General features: G+C 44.9%; 1 protein-coding gene and 2 pseudogenes across 8 annotated transcripts in view; 1 reads left to right on the top strand and 2 right to left on the bottom strand.

The window, feature by feature from the left end:
• gwl (serine/threonine-protein kinase greatwall) overlaps positions 1-17,521 on the top strand; it is a 619,920-nt gene that overhangs the window by 41,194 nt on the left and 561,205 nt on the right. The window lies entirely within an intron of this gene.
• On the bottom strand, positions 8,797-8,973 carry LOC142573420 (U2 spliceosomal RNA; annotated as a pseudogene).
• On the bottom strand, positions 11,797-17,495 carry LOC142573383 (uncharacterized; annotated as a pseudogene).

Here is a 17,521-nt window from a genome sequence, read left to right as displayed (position 1 = left end):
ATATGAGCGTCTTATTGAATTCGACAGACTCTTCAGCTTCCCTTTAAGCCCTGTTTTTATTACAAATGACAAATTCATTATTAAAAGTCTAATCTTTCAATCTAGCTCTTCTTAATATTTTCCTTTAATGTCTTTTGAACAACAAAGTCAATTATGTGAAAGATAATTGTTCAGCTGGTTGGTCTTGCATTACTGACGAGGAAAATTAGTGCAAACATAAAGAACAACTCACATGGAAAGAAAAGATGGACAGCTTTGTGTCTTCTTCCTGTGTTGGTTGCCATTTTCTTTGTGCTAATTTTTGTAGTGAGCAAAAGCAATTATGCGAAGCAGAGATGAGACTGATGATTTTTCACTCCAGATTGGGGGTGTGGAGCACCTGACTGTACATGCTTGAAAGCGTCCTTGTGTCACAAGATACGTGAATCTTGGGTTAGCATGTGCAGCTTTGCAAAGTATTCTTGTTCTAGGTGGGTCTTGTTCACAAAGCGCTTCTGTAGCATACTAAAGGCATCTCAGCCCTCGGTTGTTTGAAGGCCTTCAACTCAGCATCTTCTTTTACAGTTGCTTGAAGGTAAGAAAGTTTCTCTGTGGCACTGAGACTTTTGTTATTATACACTATGTGGACATTGTTCCAAACTTGCTCTGTTTGCATAGGTAATAAGAGAAGGGAGTCATCTTTGGCAGTTTGGGTCCAGTCCTGTCTGAGGATGTGGCAACTGCCTGAGTAACCACCAAGCTGATAATCTCTGAAAAGATCAAAGTTTCAGTTGCTTCATATTAAAACATCATGTCATACTCAGTCTGTAAGTTAATCGGGGACATTTGCAACCACATGGGGAAGGGAGGTGGAATCCAAAGACAAAGAAGCCAGGAAAATCCCAGGGGTAATTTATTGCTCTCTTTAATTTAATTGTAGAAGCAACGAGGAAAAGAAAAATGAAAGTGGATGAAAAATTTCCACAGGTGAGAGCCAAACCCACATCTTCCACATTATGCGTTCTATGCTCTACCATTGAGCTTTCACTAGCTTTCTCCGACTTCACTATCTGATTGTCAACTAAAAAAAAAGTTTCGCAGTCGCTTTCACTTACAATAAATAGGATGAAGGCAAAAGCCTGCATGATCACTAGACATTCATGTAATTACTTGACATTCTGATTAGAATGCTTTGTTACTTTCTATTGTTGCCTCCCACAAAAGGGTGTAGGTTTGGCTGTCTTAATTAACTTCACCCTAATTAACACCAGAGGCTGTGGGTCTGACTTCCATGAAGGGGTGCGAGTTCGAGTGCCTTATTTACTCGATCTTAATTAACTGTGCCTTAACACCAAAGATCGTGGGCTACACACCCACCAAAGGTCGTGGGTTCGTGTGCCTGAATAACTATTCTAATTACCTGTGCCTTCAATAACCTCACTTTAATTAACCCCAAAGGTTGTGCATTTGACTCCCACCAAATGTTGTGGTTTCAAGTGCCTTAGTTAACACCAAAGGTTAGGCCACTAATGGTCATTGGTATGACCATCAATGGTGGCACCATAAAATTTGGTGCCATTGAAATTTAGTCGTGTTATTTGGCACCACCAAAGGCCATGAGTTTGACACCCACAATCGTCGTGGGTTTGACCATAAATGGTGGCACCATGCCCTACCCCTACAGCTCCACCTCTCAATTATGGCCACGTAGTACCTATGTGCAGACCACAAGTCGCCATCCCGTTTCACCTGGTGCAATGGCCACTGAGTCCTGTGATGTGGACTGGACCTGCCGTCGCAAACTCATGGCGTACGTCCGACAATCAGCCAATATTGTCACGTGGTAGTGATAGTAAAGAAACCAGCAAAACTGTCATTGTGAAACTAGTGTTTTATTGGGTGAACTTATGGCCTCAAAACAGGCTACACTTAAAGCACTACGATAACAGCGAACACAGACGGCGATCATAGAAAATCTGACCTGCCGGTCTAGCGCGTTGGCTTTAATACAAGAGACATCGAAGGTGCCAGAGTAAACGGTGGTGTCCGCATGTCTTTGAGAAAATTCTGGACAATTTGCGTCACACATGCTATCAGATTCCAGAAGCTTCGGTATCAACAAAACAATCGATAACATTCGAGAAACTTCTGGTCCATGCGGGCGCGTCCTGTGCTGAGCGATAACATTTATTAGACGGTGAAAAGCACTCACCCGTAAAAGATAAACAAGTTCATGTGTCAATGTGCTTTGCCTGTGGCTACACCGGTCACATCGCTCGCTTTTGTTGACGTGCTCATTCGACTGCTGCTGCACCACCAGTGACGTCCTGTGATACAGGCAGGCCAAGGCCATTTTGCAGCTCTTATGTGTCAATGCCCCCTTCTTAAAAAGCATCGTCCCGATGCTACAAACATAACAGGTGAGTGAAACACAAAAGGACACAACAAAGAAACAATGTCCAAGGTTAACACACTCCAAAAGAAAAGTCCAAAGTTCAGCTATGCAAATTCTCAAAGTTCATTAATGCTGGTAGAATGGCTTAAGTTGCACAACATGGACTATTTGAGGTCGTGAGTGGCGCCACTGTGATAGTCAAATGCCGCCTGGCACGACCTCGTAGTCGACTGCACCAATGCGTCTGATGTTGTAGGATCCGAAATAGCGGCGTAAAAGCTTCTCGCTAAGTCCTCGTAGGCATATTGGGGTCAAAACCGAAACACGGTCACCGGGCTGGTACTAGACGTAGCGTCGTCGAAGGTTGTAGTATCGGCTGTCGGTCCTCTGCTGGTTCTTGATCCGCAGGTGGGCGAGCTGTTGGGCTTCTTCAGTGCACTAGAAATAGGTGGCGGCGTCAAGATTCTTTTCGTCGGTGACGTGTGGCAGCATGGCATCGAGAGCTGTGGTTGGGTTCCTGCTGTAAACCAGCTTGAATCACATGATTTCTGTTGTTTCTTGCACCGCTGTGTTGAAAGCAGAGGTTACGTACGCCAGGACGGCATCCCAAGTCTTGTGTTCGACATTGACATACATTTGGGAGTATTTTTCACATCTGACTTAGCTTGGGACATACACGTAGATTATGTAACGAAAAAAGCCTTTAAAAAGCTAGGCCCCCTTAGCACCGACTATCACTCGCAAACTTGGAAACGAAAATGCATGCATACACATCCCTGATAAGGTCTTCCTTAGAGTACACATCAATCATATGGCATCCAAATAACGCTAGTCTTACAAAATGCCTGGAATCAGTTCAGAATAAGGCTGCTAGGTTTATTTTATCTTCTTACTCAACATACACCAGCGTTCCCCTTTTAAAGTGCACACTTAATCTTTTAAACCCTGACACTAGACGCGAGTTCTTATGTTTGTCTTTTTTCCACTCTTTATATTGTCACATGGTAGTAACGTTAAAGAACACAGTAGCAATACTGTGAAAGACAAAACTAACTTTTATTGGGCGAACCTGTGCCCACAAAAACAGGCTACACTTAAAGCACAACGATAGTGGCGAACATAGTCGGCGATTGGCGAAAATCTGATCAGCGGGTCAAGCACATTGGCTTTTATACATCAGTTGTTGAATGTCCCAGAGTAATCGCTGGGACCCGCGTGCTTTTCACAAAGCTCTACACCATTCACGTCGCGCATACATGCAATCAGATTACACAAGGTTCGGCGACAACAGACAGTGGATAGAAGCATAGATAATTCTAGAAACCTCCAATACATGTAGGCACGTCCTGCGCTGAGCGGTAACATTTCTTGGACAGTAAAAGCGCTCACCCATAAAAGATAGTTCACGTGTCAATATTTTGGTGACTCTGGATTCGTGGCAACTTGCATTGTTCCTGCACATCATGTTTCCACACGGACCGATTACATACACAAGGTATCACCTACTTTTGCAAAAACAGTAAAATATCAAACTTCCCCCCTTTTGTTATCAATTAAAGAATGGAATGCGTTACCGGAAAGTGTTGTGACAATAAGGGAAACTGCTTCTTTCCAGAAAGCCTTACTTGCCCCTTTTGAACCAAGAATAGTGCAGTAATTTGAATGTGAAGACTATGACTCTATTCTTGTAAAATTTCCATGTTAGCAGAGTACATGCTTATCGAATTGTGCTATGCCAAGCCGAATGTTTCATTGCCGTGATGTTTTCTCCCTTTTGCAACTGTACGTTGTGCTGGTTTTCTGTGCGTGCCTTTCTCTTTTCTGTTTTATGTGATGCGAATTTGGATTGTGTAGATTCCCCCCTATGTAATGCCCCTAGGGGGCCCCTTAGGGTATGTAAATAAGTAAAAATAAGTAAATAAAATTGCTATCATGTCAGCGAGGGTCTTGTTCAGGCGCTTCCCGTAAGACCATTCGTCTGCGGGTGGTAGGCAGTTGTCCTCCTGTGGTTTGTCTGGCTGTATTGCAGAATGGCTTGGGTGAGTTCTGCTGTAAAGGTCGTTACTCTGTCAATGATGAGGACTTCAGGGGCACCATGTTGCAGCAGGATGTTCCAGACGAAGAATTTCGCCACTTCAGCTGCACTACCTTTCGGCAGAGCTTTAGTTTCAGCGCAGTGGGTGAGGTAGTCCGTTGCCACGACTATCCACTTATTACCGGATGGTGACATTGGAATGGGACCCAACAAATCCATCCCACTCTTCTGAAATGGTCGGCAAGGAGATTCGATCGGCTGTAGCAATCCCGCTGGCCATGTTAGTGGTGCCTTGCGTCGCTGACAGTCTCTGCATGTCTTGATGTAACGGGCGACGGTCGGTGGTCAGGTGCAGCAAGTAATGCCTTTCCTGTATCCTCGATAGTGTCTGAGAGAATCTAAGGTGCCCCGCGGTCGGGTTGTCGTGTAGAGCGTGCAGTACTTCTGGACCGAGTTTTGAGGTAACAAGAAGATAGTTGGCGCGGACTGGTGAGAAGGTCTCCTTCACGAGCAGGGGTTTTTGAAGCGAGAACGAAGACAATCTCCGCCTAAATGCCCTAGGAACATCATTGATGTTCCCTTCCAAATACTTGATGAGGCTTTTTAGCTATAGGTCTGCTCATTGCTGTTCAGCGAAGTCTTCTGCGCTTATTATTCCAAGGAAAGCGTCGTCATCCTTGTTGTCTTGCGGCGGTGGATTAGTAGGGTGTGTGATAGGCAATCGGTATCAGTGTTTTCATCCAGACTTGTAGATTACAGTGATGTCATACTCGTGCAGCCTGCGGCTCCACCGCGCCAGATGTCCTGTAGGGTCCTTTAAGTTGGCCATTTGGACATGTCGGCATTCATTTGTAAGGGCCACTAGCCCTAACAACTGCTGGTAACCGCTGGACCATTGTCGCAGTTAATCACCTCATGTAATACGCTGAAACCGCCCCCCTACCAGCAGCTACAGTGTGCAACGTTGTGTTATTCCTTCTTCGCAGCTTTATTCTCTGACACGGCACACCTCAGAAACTGCTCAGTGATCGCAGGTGCGCTTTTTGTCCGAAGTCATTGAGGCCATCCTCGGTCAGTGCCATGTTCATCAGACAACTAATGCCCATCATCCTCAAACCAACATACAATGAGCACCACTGAACGCTTCAACTGTACTTGACGACATGCTTGCAATGTATGTTGCCTCTGACCATACAGATTGGGTCCCCATTCTACCCTTTGTCACTTATGCATACAACATTGCACTACACAGCACCACTGTCTTTTCACCATTTTTCTTATTGTATGGCCGCCATCCATCGCACACTATCGACGCAACTCTTCCATGCTCGCCTGATGCATCGAAGTGTGTGCCCGTTTTGTCACTGTGAGGCATGCTGAAGAGTGCTGCGAACTCGCATGGGCCCTAACTTTATCTGACCAGGAATGCCTGAAAAGCAGCCGCCCCGATAACACTGATGTGCCCACTTTCCTTCCTAGCTTGTGTGGCTGTCAGTTCCTGCCAATGCAGCTGGTCTCTCTTCAAAACTACTGCCCAACAACGATGACCCTTACTGCATCATTGAGCATACATCTCCCATAAATTATGTAATTGAACCAATCGCACCGTCTTCAGACTTGTGCTGCCGGGAACCACATATTGTCTATGTGCGATGCCTGAAGACGTACTACTACGTGCTCATCGTGGTGAATTCTTAGGTCACCAGGATGGCTTCTTTTCCTTTCTGGGGGTAATTGTAGTGAACATGACAAGCGCTAGCCAATCATGATCACCAGCATTGGGAATGAGATTTGCCGCTCGTGCTGGGGCTGTTGCTGCTGCTTGACCGCCGCATTAGTTGCTCTCAGTCCGTAGCCAATAAACCTCTTCACAAAAGGTTTATTGGCTGTTCGCCTGCTGTTAAGTTCACATACTATGCGATGCTAGTAGTTTAAAGGATGTTGCACATTTGCTCTCATGGTGTTGAGGGGCGCTTGATCTAGTACACATGCACAAGAAAGCCGACACGAGAATGGCTGCCATGAAAGCATACTGGTAGAGTATCACATGCATAATATGTATAGAATATGAACCCACCAGTTGCCTTTTTTGTCTGCCGTTACTTTTCCTTGTGAAAGGAAGAGCACCACAGCCAGTTGAATAGACAGTGTGCAGCTCAGGAAGAAAACAGTCAGACGCTGTGCAGTTCTTATGCTTTGTACCAGTGGTTCTCCCATACAATAAACCTTATAATTGGCAGAGGTGTGGGGTACTCGCAGCAGGCACCATCCTGGAACTCCGTCCTGGCACTGCGACTACCATGCCCAATGTCGTTCAGCAGATGTTGTTGACACAGCCCGTCATCTCTGGTGCCCTTCACAAAGAGATCCAGCCAGATTTAGCATTACAGACAGTGACTTCAAAAGCAGACTATCATCATATGGGAGGGAGAGCGCTGCAGCCAGTGGAACGATGCCATAAAGGTAAACAAAACAAACCTGGAGGACCTTGCGAACCTGCAATTTAACCATCACAAGGGAAACTTCCCCTTCAAGGCCATCTTTGCTGATGTGTTTGATTGCCCAGCTGTTTGCAAAGTATATGTTGAACAACATTTGAGTTAACGGGATCAATAGCCGGATGGGACACTGACAAGTTATATTGTCATAGAGGGCAAATGCGGCATTGTGTCGTCGCAAAAGCCTGATAAAGTCCAACAAATAATTAAGGGCATTGACAGTGTTTCGCACATGCTCCTTTTCAAGGGCCCAGGAACTGTTTCGGAAGTTATACAGCCGTGCCAAAGCTACGATGAGCTGTGAAAGCAACACCTTTTGCTGGCTGCACTTTTCTGTATGATGGGTCACTTTCCCAACTGACTGTCACTCCAAATCGGTCTTTGCTGAGGTCAAAGCAATTGTTCGGGAGGAAGTAATATGGCCATCCTTACTGCCTTTTTGTCATTGGTAGCGGGAGAGGGAAAAGATGGCGTAAGAAGGCAAGGAAATGCTACTACTATAGACACACAGTGGTTGCGGTCAAACGTAAGGTGCAGTATGTTACGTTTCTGCTATTTCTGAAAAATAAACACCATGCAAATTTGTCAAGTGGACAACTGATGCAGGGCATGCAACTACAAAGCCACATTAAAGCATCATAGGATCTAGGCGACACTACGGAAGTGGTCGCATGCTAAATCAACACTTCTGTACTCACCGCAGTAGCTTTGCGGCTATGGCATTGCTCAAGGTTACGGATTCAATCCCAACCACGGCAGCTGCATTTCGACGGGAGAGAAATGCAATAACTCTTAGATTTAGGTGCACGTTAAAGAACACCAGGGTGTCAAAATTTATCCGGAGGCCATCACTACGGTGAGCTTCATAATTCGGTTGTTGTTTTGGCTCGTACAGCCCCATAATTCAATTAAAGTTTAAGACTTCTGCCACAATTTGATGTGCCATTTGAGGCAATAACAGTGCTCAACCCTTTTAGAGGTTATGAAAAATGGCGCAGACAAACGACAGTGGTGCAAGCAAGCTAACATTTAACATCAACTCAGCACTCTTGTATTGGACTACACGCTGAAGAAATCACACATTCCTCATCAACATCACCTTTAATTATCGCCAATAAAAGCACACAGATCAGGAAGTTTAGCTTCATGGAATCTGCATAATTCTTTTTTCCCTGAACCACCGCTGCTGGTGCAAATCTTTAGTACACACCAGACAATCAGCCTATAGGCTTTGCTTGTGGCTGCCTGGACATGTTGACCTTGCTTAGAATCGCCTGCTGCCACTTCCAGAATGACTTGCTGCGCTGACGAGCTACAGCCATCATTACTCTGGTGACACACTTCTGACACCTAGTTCTCCATCATCCGTCCCCTGCTGGTCATCCTTACCACATCATCATTCATTCTCTTCTATGCATTGTTGTGCTGTACCTTCCAAACTGCAAAACTAAGTGCTACAGTTTCTGTGGCCAGAGCTGGGTCACCATAAAAATTCTGAAGTCCTCACTTGTTGTCTACAAGCATTGTCAAAGTTCTTATTGAAGATATTTCTACACTGACATGTGGACACTGGAACTGCAGTTTCAGTAATGCACGAAAACCTTTGTCACTTATTAAGAGAGGTCACAACTTCAGTGGATGGATTGTTGCTCCAAACAGCAAGCGCACAAGCCTTTTTTGACCTCTAGCAGCCTGCATGGCTCCCGTTATCATGCGGGGATTGAGTTCAGGATTGAGTTTGTTGCACTGTCCACCTGCTTGCTCGAAATCATCCTAGGTTGGGATGTTCTGTCGCACTGTAATGCCGATTGCACACATGCCAAAGTTCCCTTTTTACAGCAAAGCTGTTTAGAGCTAGGGTTCCGTGCATTTTTGTTCTGCACTATCGAAAACCGTGGGCCAATCCTGAAGATAGTGCAGCACCAGGCCGAACCCCGGCGAAGGTGAAGCAGGCTTCAAGCACTCTGCCAATTTGCGAAAATAAGTTTAATATCTTGCATCCAAATAGAACCCATATCAGATATTAAGCTACGAACAGACACTATGCTTCGACCCGCATCAGCCATGTCTATGGTCACACTGCCCTCTCTTTGTTGGCGTTCCAAGCACTTCTTTCTTTCTTTCTTTATTAGAACATAAGATATACAAATCAAATATTTCATTAGCCCACCAAAGCAATGATGCTTTCGAGCGGGACTGGGCCTGAATGACATAAAAAAAATGTGCTCTAAGAATAGAGGAAACAATAGGGAAAAAAGTACAATAGCAAAATTAAGTTTCTTTTATGTGCCACAAACATGTAACCTTTAGTCCGTGAAAGCATTGATGCTTTTATGGGGACCACTGTATAATTGCCTTCAACAAGGTATAAGACAAATAGTACACAATTTCGTTCGTTCCTCCCCATTATTACCTTTTCCTCCATCACTCGCTTAATTTCTAGTATTTGTTCCTGCACGAGCAATACTGTGAAGAATGACATATTACAGCAGCAAAATATATGTACTTGCACATCTACTTTCCTTCCACTCTCCCGTGGTGGCGGTCCCGTCGAAACGTCATGCTTGTCTAGTTTCCTCCGGCTCCTCAGGCCAGTGGTCCCATTCTCGGGTAGATAGTAAAGGTTTCTCAAAGATTTGCCACTGTGCAAGCTGCGTCGGCCGTGTCTACATTTGCACCGCCTTCTGTTTGTCGGCGTTCCAAGTGCTTGTGTATCCAGTTTCCTTTCCTGCCACTCTCCTGTGGGGATGGTCGCGTTGAAACGTCACACATGTCTGCTTTGTTCCTGGGCTGTTGTTTGACCTTGGACTGTTGTTGTTGGACTTCACTACAAAGGGGCCACGTGACCTAGTGGGAGAGGAAAAGAACTCCACAGGGGGAAAGGGGTTGGAGGGACCCCTGTCTCCCTCTGAGAATGCTATTTTATACGCTAATCTTATACAGTTGTCATACAGTGCATTTTTGATGATCGAGCCAGACTGACATAGAATTTTTCGACGATTGATTCCACCCTGCCGCAAAAGAAACAAATGTTATGCTGGCGGTTTGCAGCCAACGAACAGTGCCCAGTGGTTGAAACACGATACTAGGAGCGCATGGCTGCCGGCACTTCTAGTCCCAGCAAGAAGTGCCGGCAGGCACATCAATTGTCAAACCAATCCAACCAGTTGTCAAAATGATTGCAGCGCCCGCATCTCCAGTGGTGGGCCTTGTGCCCAATATACGGAGCTTTGGATTAGTGGTTCCACACATGGTACTGTAGGCTTATAGTCATTACTGGCACACAAAAAAGGGGTGGAGTAACTTGCATGTGACAAAAAATGTATGGCAAAACAGAAGTAGAAACCTCACACGCAAAAAGAAAAAAAAAAGAAATTGGGATAACCACTGAAAAAAAACACTCCTAAAGCAGGCTCACCACGTGAACCATCCAAAGCGAAAATGAGGTGAAAGAGTGGTGAAACAAAAGATTTACAATATAGACTGCTTATGAAGTTTGACTTGCATGATGCAACACTTAGCGTAACTTACACAGCTTTGCTGTTCGACCATCTTCGTGGAATGGAAGGGGCAGTGATTTTTTTGTTGTGTATGGTGCTGCGCTGAACTAAAACAGAACGGAAGAAAAAGGCATTCTGCAGTCCCAGGTTGCTTGACCAGCCTGGTCAGCAAATGCGGAAAGAAGTGAACTAGGGTGGTTGCTTGGGCTAGTTGGTAATTCATGATCAAAAATAACGCACTGCGTGAAGGACAAGGACTGCGAGAGACGACATACACAGCGCTGTGCTGTGTATGTCGTGTAAAGAAGACTGGGCAAAATTTGAGTTGAGGGCATGCAACTTTTTTCTTGTATTTTGAAATTTCTTGGCTGGATAACTTAAACTGCATACCCCTATCGCTGCCATTCCTGTTGCATAACTGTGGGTCAGCCTAGTTGGAACAGATTCATTTTTAGAGAAACTTGTGTGCAACACGAACAAGGACAAAGAAAAGGAGCAACACAAGGATGAGCGCTTTCGAACAACTGGTTTTATTTTCAAAGAACCACCTGCTTAATACCCACAGATCTGTACGATCCAGTCAACAGAGCACGCTTATAGCGCGTATAACAACACTTGTGATAAAATGTCTTGGATCAGCACTACCCAGGCAACAAAACAGTAAAGCGCATAAAACAAGCCCTTCAGTGAAAATGCGTTAAAGATATGATGATAAGAGTGAATTCTCTTTAACAATGAAACAGAAATAGGACTGATACATTTTCCCTTTAGTTTTGCAATACAGTGAGCTTTCACAATTTCTCTCGTGCTTTGATTTCTATGCCTAAACAATATGTCGGTGCTTCTAAGACAGGGTGAGCAAGCATGTTCTTGACAATGGATTGCCAAATGCATACTAGGGCAACCTTTAAGACTAGACACGTGTTCTCTTAGTCTCGTGTTAGTGCATCTCGCAGTCTGCCCTACGTAGACATGACCACACGTCATAAGAATCTGATACACAACATTCTTCGCGCAATCGACAAATTGGTTCTTATGGGGATGTTTAATTCTACATTCTTTCTTTGCATCATCCTTACTTTCGAACTTACTTTTTACCCTAGAACACACACTACCTATTTTGTTTTTTGCCGAAAATACCACTTTTACTTCGTAACTCCCAGCCACCTTTTAAGTCTGTGTGAAAGGCCGTGCACATACGGAATCACTCAAACCTTGGAAGCTAAATCCATAGCCTCCTATATTTTTTCATGCCCGCCCAGTGAGTGGGGGAACAAAGCACGCCGTCCGTACCGCCTAGTTCATGTGCCCGCCACCAGACCGCGCTGCCTTCCCATACCCTGACCCAGAGCAGACGATGCGACGCCGCCACTAACGCGCGCGCTCGTGGAGACAAGTTTGGCGTTCGTATTTGACATGGAATTATAAAATATAATCGCACGTTAAATTGATGTTCGTACACAATGTGCATTGGAAGTAAGCAACACAAAACATGTTGAGGAGAGCCAGCCCTTCACCAAAAAGCGCCGAACTGTGAGATCATAGCTCACAGTTTGAGGGTCTTTCGTGACAGCGGTTTCATTTCAAACACTTTAGCCATGTCGTGTTTGTCTGTCGCCTTCATTGCAAAATTTGTGAATATTGGGCGAAAAAACTTTGTCAGCAACAGTTGCAGCAGATTCTCTTGGTGTCCTGGCGTCGAGCACATCAAGGTTTTGCGCTCGCGGAGTATTGCATCGGCATTACTCACAGCCTCCTTCAAAGGCTGATTCATGTGCCTTCTTCTTGCGAGAAGAACGTCGATAAATTTCTCTAATGCGTAGAGAACCGTTAAAGTTGTCCAGATGGGTAGATGAGTCCACCGCGGTCTTGATGCTTTATCAGCGATTCCGAGGGCGCCGAGGCGTTTGGCTTTTTTAACAGGCTGATGCACTCCTCACAATTGATATTTTCTTGTACAGCTCTTGCCAAGTAGCTGCCGACCATAGCCAATGCTGCGACATCTGGAGTAGGAAGCAGAGGCTGTCCTCGCTTGGGTCGCTCTGTGAGCTCTCTACATGCATCTGCAGGGAATTCCTCGCTGGTTCCTTCCCTTGTGTTTTTCTGTTGAGGCAGCGTTGACAAGCAATCGCTGCCTTCTGCTGCCATTACGTTGCTTGTACCAGCCGCCGACGCGATGCCAGTCTTCAGAGTCTTCTCAATACCTGACAGAACAGCTCGGGCATCCGTTTGATCATTTGAACCTGCTGACTTCCTCAGCCAGCCAAAAAATGACTCGATTGGGTCAGACGACATTTTCCTCGTTAAAACAAAGTGAAAGCGCATCTCTTCAAGAAGATATCGAATGCACTCAACATTTGAACGAGTTGTCATCACTAGGCCTTCGTAAGTCTCCTTGGTTAAGAAGTTCTTCGCCAGGCACTGGCTTTTGAGGTCGGCCTGGTAGTCGAGGAAGCTTGTTTCAAGCCAGATTAGCTGTTCATCGCTTGTAGATTCGAACTGCTTGCAATCGGCATTGTTCTGGTGTATGTGCTGGGTACAATTGCTCACGTCCATGAGCATGAACCAGCGGCGCACGATGTCCATGAATTCAACCGTCGGTCCGACACCCGCGAAACTTGCGTCGCATGTGTGGCCCGCTTGCACTTGCAGGAGCTTCAGTGCTGCTGTCACCGCAGGAGACAAAACTTGGATTGCTCTTTTCATGGTCATTTTTTCAATGTTTGTGGGGAACACGTGTTTTCTCATTAGAAATCGAACTGGCTACAAAATTCATATTTATACTTTTTGTGCGCAAACAAACAGGGACGAAGAATAGGGGCAACACAAGGACGAGCGCTTTCTAACAACTGGTTTTATTTTTGAAGAACTACTTACTTAAATACCCACAGAACTGCGCAATCTAGAGAACAGAGCACGCCTAAGCGCATATGATACCCGCTGATCTGCGCGATCAAGTCAAAAGAGCAACGTCAATATTACATATAACACTTGTGAAAAAAAAAAAAAAAAAGACGTGGACAAAAGCCACGCGGTCATACTAAAAACAGCAAAGTGCATAAAAACAACCACTTACAATAACATGCGTTAAAGATGTGATGATAGAAGCGAATTTTCTTTATCTAACAATGAAACAGAAGGATGGCTGATGCATTTTTCTTTTTGTTTTTCAATGCAGTATGCTTCCACGATTTCCCTAGCGGTTTGATTCCTATGCCTGTACAAAATGTCTGTGCTAGTAACACAAGGGGAGCAACCATGTTCTTGGCAGTGCATTGCCAAATGCGTACTAGGGCGACCTTTCAGGCTAGACAAGTGCTCCCTTAACCTAGTGTTAATGCATCTCCCAGTCTGCCCTACGTACACATGACCACACGTCATAGAAATCTGGTAAACAACGTTCTTCGCGCAAGCAACAAATTGGTTCTTGCGCGGATGTTTAACAGTGCATTCTTTCTGTACATCATCCTTACTTTCGAACTTCTTTTAAACCTTGGAACACACACTACCTATTTTGTTTTTTGCCGAAAATACCACTTTTACTTCATAACGACCAGCCACCTTCTTAAGTCTGTGTGAAAGGCCGTGCACATACGGAATCACTGAAACATTGGAATCTCCATCCTTCTGCCTTTGATTCTTTGTGCATTGTCCTTTATCCTTGTTAAGTTCTTTCATTAGTCTAGCACACGTCGCCAGCATAACAGCGAGCGGGTACCCAGCCTTTCTCAACCTGTCAACTTGCTCAAAAAATGCAATCCTTACAGTGTGGTGACATGACTTCAACAACGCTGACCGGAAACACGAAATGACTATTCCATTTTTCACAAGCCTGGAATGGTTTGATGCATAGTTCATTAGCGGTTTTCCAGCTCGGGGTGAGAAAGGCCAACACACATGTTCCGGTAGGAATGTTAACTTGACATCAAGAAACTGTAGCTTATTATCTACCGGTACTTCCGAAGTAAATGTTAAGCCCTTTCCCAGAGAATTGAAGGCTTCTACAACCCTATTTCTGAAAGCACCCTTGTCTACAGGACAACCTAAAATCAAGTAGTCATCGACATATCTGTATACCTTACTTACTACACCTTCTCTATCTACAACATCTATGCTGAATCTCCAGCTGCAGCTTGTACTATCTAATGCCAAACAATTCACAAGGCCTTCAGAGTTTTTCAATATGTACGGATCCTGCACTTCCAGGCAATTCAACATTTTTTGCAAGAACTCTGCGACCAGAACTTGCCAACACCCTCTCTCGGACACAATTGGCCTAAACGGAATTGCTTGCTAGATGTTCAAGATCTTTACTATTCCTTACCGCAAGGGCCCCTAATGTGCAGTGTTAAAGATTGCATAACAAATAAGAATGACGAGGTGTCATTCCGCAATACGTGCGGCATAGCAGTTGAATCCTTTCTTGAACTTCTGCATTTTTATTTAGCGAATACACATGTAGGGTTCTGTGGTGAAACGTATATACAGGCAAGGGGTGTGTGCATCGGGTCAAAGGTAGCTCCCATCCTAAGTAGCATTTTTTTGGGAAGCATAGACAGAAAGTTGGCCAAAGATTTAGAAGGTGTAGTAAGTAAGGTATACAGATATGTCGATGACTACTTGATTTTAGGTTGTCCTGTAGACAAGGGTGCTTTCAGAAATAGGGTTGTAGAAGCCTTCAATTCTCTGGGAAAGGGCTTGACATTTACTTTGGAAGTACCGGTAGATAATAAGCTACAGTTTCTTGATGTCAAGTTAACATTCCTACCGGAACATGTGTGTTGGCCTTTCTCACCCCGAGCTGGAAAACCGCTAATGAACTATGCATCAAACCATTCCAGGCTTGTGAAAAATGGAATAGTCATTTCGTGTTTCCGGTCAGCGTTGTTGAAGTCATGTCACCACACTGTAAGGATTGCATTTTTTGAGCAAGTTGACAGGTTGAGAAAGGCTGGGTACCCGCTCGCTGTGATGCTGGCGACGTGTGCTAGACTAATGAAAGAACTTAACAAGGATAAAGGACAATGCACAAAGAATCAAAGTCAGAAGGATGGAGATTCCAATGTTTCAGTGATTCCGTATGTGCACGGCCTTTCACACAGACTTAAGAAGGTGGCTGGTAGTTATGAAGTAAAAGTGGTATTTTCGGCAAAAAACAAAATAGGTAGTGTGTGTTCCAAGGTTTAAAAGAAGTTCGAAAGTAAGGATGATGTACAGAAAGAATGCACTGTTAAACATCCGCGCAAGAACCAATTTGTTGCTTGCGCGAAGAACGTTGTTTACCAGATTCCTATGACGTGTGGTCATGTGTACGTAGGGCAGACTGGGAGATGCATTAACACTAGGTTAAGGGAGCACTTGTCTAGCCTGAAAGGTCGCCCTAGTACGCATTTGGCAATGCATTGCCAAGAACATGGTTGCTCCCCTTGTGTTACTAGCACAGACATTTTGTACAGGCATAGGAATCAAACCGCTAGGGAAATCGTGGAAGCATACTGCATTGAAAAACAAAAAGAAAAATGCATCAGCCATCCTTCTGTTTCATTGTTAGATAAAGAAAATTCGCTTCTATCATCACATCTTTAACGCATGTTATTGTAAGTGGTTGTTTTTATGCACTTTGCTGTTTTTAGTATGACCGGGTGGCTTTTGTCCACGTCTTTTTCTTTTTTTTCACAAGTGTTATATGTAATATTGACGTTGCTCTTTTGACTTGATCGCGCAGATCAGCGGGTATCATATGCGCTGTAGGCGTGCTCTGTTCTCTAGATCGCGCAGTTCTGTGGGTATTTAAGTAAGTAGTTCTTCAAAAATAAAACCAGTTGTTAGAAAGCGCTCGTCCTTGTGTTGCCCCTATTCTTCGTCCCTGTTTGTTTGCGCACGAAAAGTATAAATATGAATATGTTCCAACTAGGCCGACTCGCAGTTATGGCTACAAAAGGCTGCCTTGCTGCATTTTGTAGAGGCTCTTCAAGTGGTTCGCCGTTATTTCGCCGCCTTTTCCAATGTCACGCGATAAAAACTGCAATCGCACGTTTTTGACCAAGTGGCACTGATCGAATGCTAAGAAAAGCTTTCGATTCGGTGTTCCTGGGTGCTCAATGCAATGCGTGAGGCTTCCGTTGCATAGAAGTTGGAACGCTAAGACATTGATTTTGTGGTTGTCGGTGACAATGCGCATGATGAAAAATCCTGTTTTCAACTTCCTTCAGGACGTGTCGCATGAGCGTGGGCAGCTCGCGGCCAGTGCAATTTCTCGTGAAAAAGTATGCCACGGGTATTTTAAACGAAACTGAAAGGCCGTTGAGGACAAAGCACAGAAGTTAGTTGGCTAGCACAGGCTCATTTGTTGTTTCCTTAGGAAAGCTCCCACCATAGTCTACTTCACCAATGAAGGCGTCCCTTTGTTTATGGTAAAGTAGCCTCTGTTTCGCGCGCATTTCGTCTACAAATAAAAAGCACGTTCTGGCTTGCGATGAGGGATGAGAAGCAAGCTCGGTTGACAGCCTTTGCTTCGCGAGTTCCGTCATGCCGACTTCGCCACATGATGTGCCCATAAAACGCTCCAGGGGGCTTCAACTGGGCTGCCGGAGAATGCCTGTAGGCCTTATGTGCTCGTATGCGCGAGTCGAGAGGTTACGTAAAACCACAGCATGGCGCACCGTCAGATCAGACCACGTTGGTTTCGTTTTCCTGAAATGTTTAACTTGTTCCACTAATACTGACGCAGCCAAGTCTTTCTCCTTCGCTTTCTCGACAACTTGGAGGAATGCATGAACAAAGCACTCTTCCTTGAGCTTTTGTATTTCTTGTTTATAATTGTCGACGGTATTCTTGAGCTGCTCAATATGCACGTTTAAGTCTCGTTCTTTGCGTCTCCACTTTCGTTTGTCCACTGTCGAAACCGAGAATTGTGAGGACACCTGCACTGCTCTGTCCATCTGCAAAGTCGCAGTGATGCAGCGCTCGCTAGCGCCATTTTTCACGGGTGGCAACGGTTCGGTAGCAGTGCAGTCCACAGGTGACAAATCTTCAAAGACGACGTCGACAACCCGCAATTCGTCGAGCGGATGCGGACACGACTCCATTTGGTTGTCATCAATGACTGCTTGTC

This window comes from Dermacentor variabilis, chromosome 2 (assembly GCF_050947875.1).
Source record: "Dermacentor variabilis isolate Ectoservices chromosome 2, ASM5094787v1, whole genome shotgun sequence".
In the NCBI taxonomy this organism is placed as follows: Eukaryota; Metazoa; Arthropoda; class Arachnida; order Ixodida; family Ixodidae; genus Dermacentor; species Dermacentor variabilis.
This window is presented reverse-complemented; position numbering and strand designations above follow the sequence as displayed.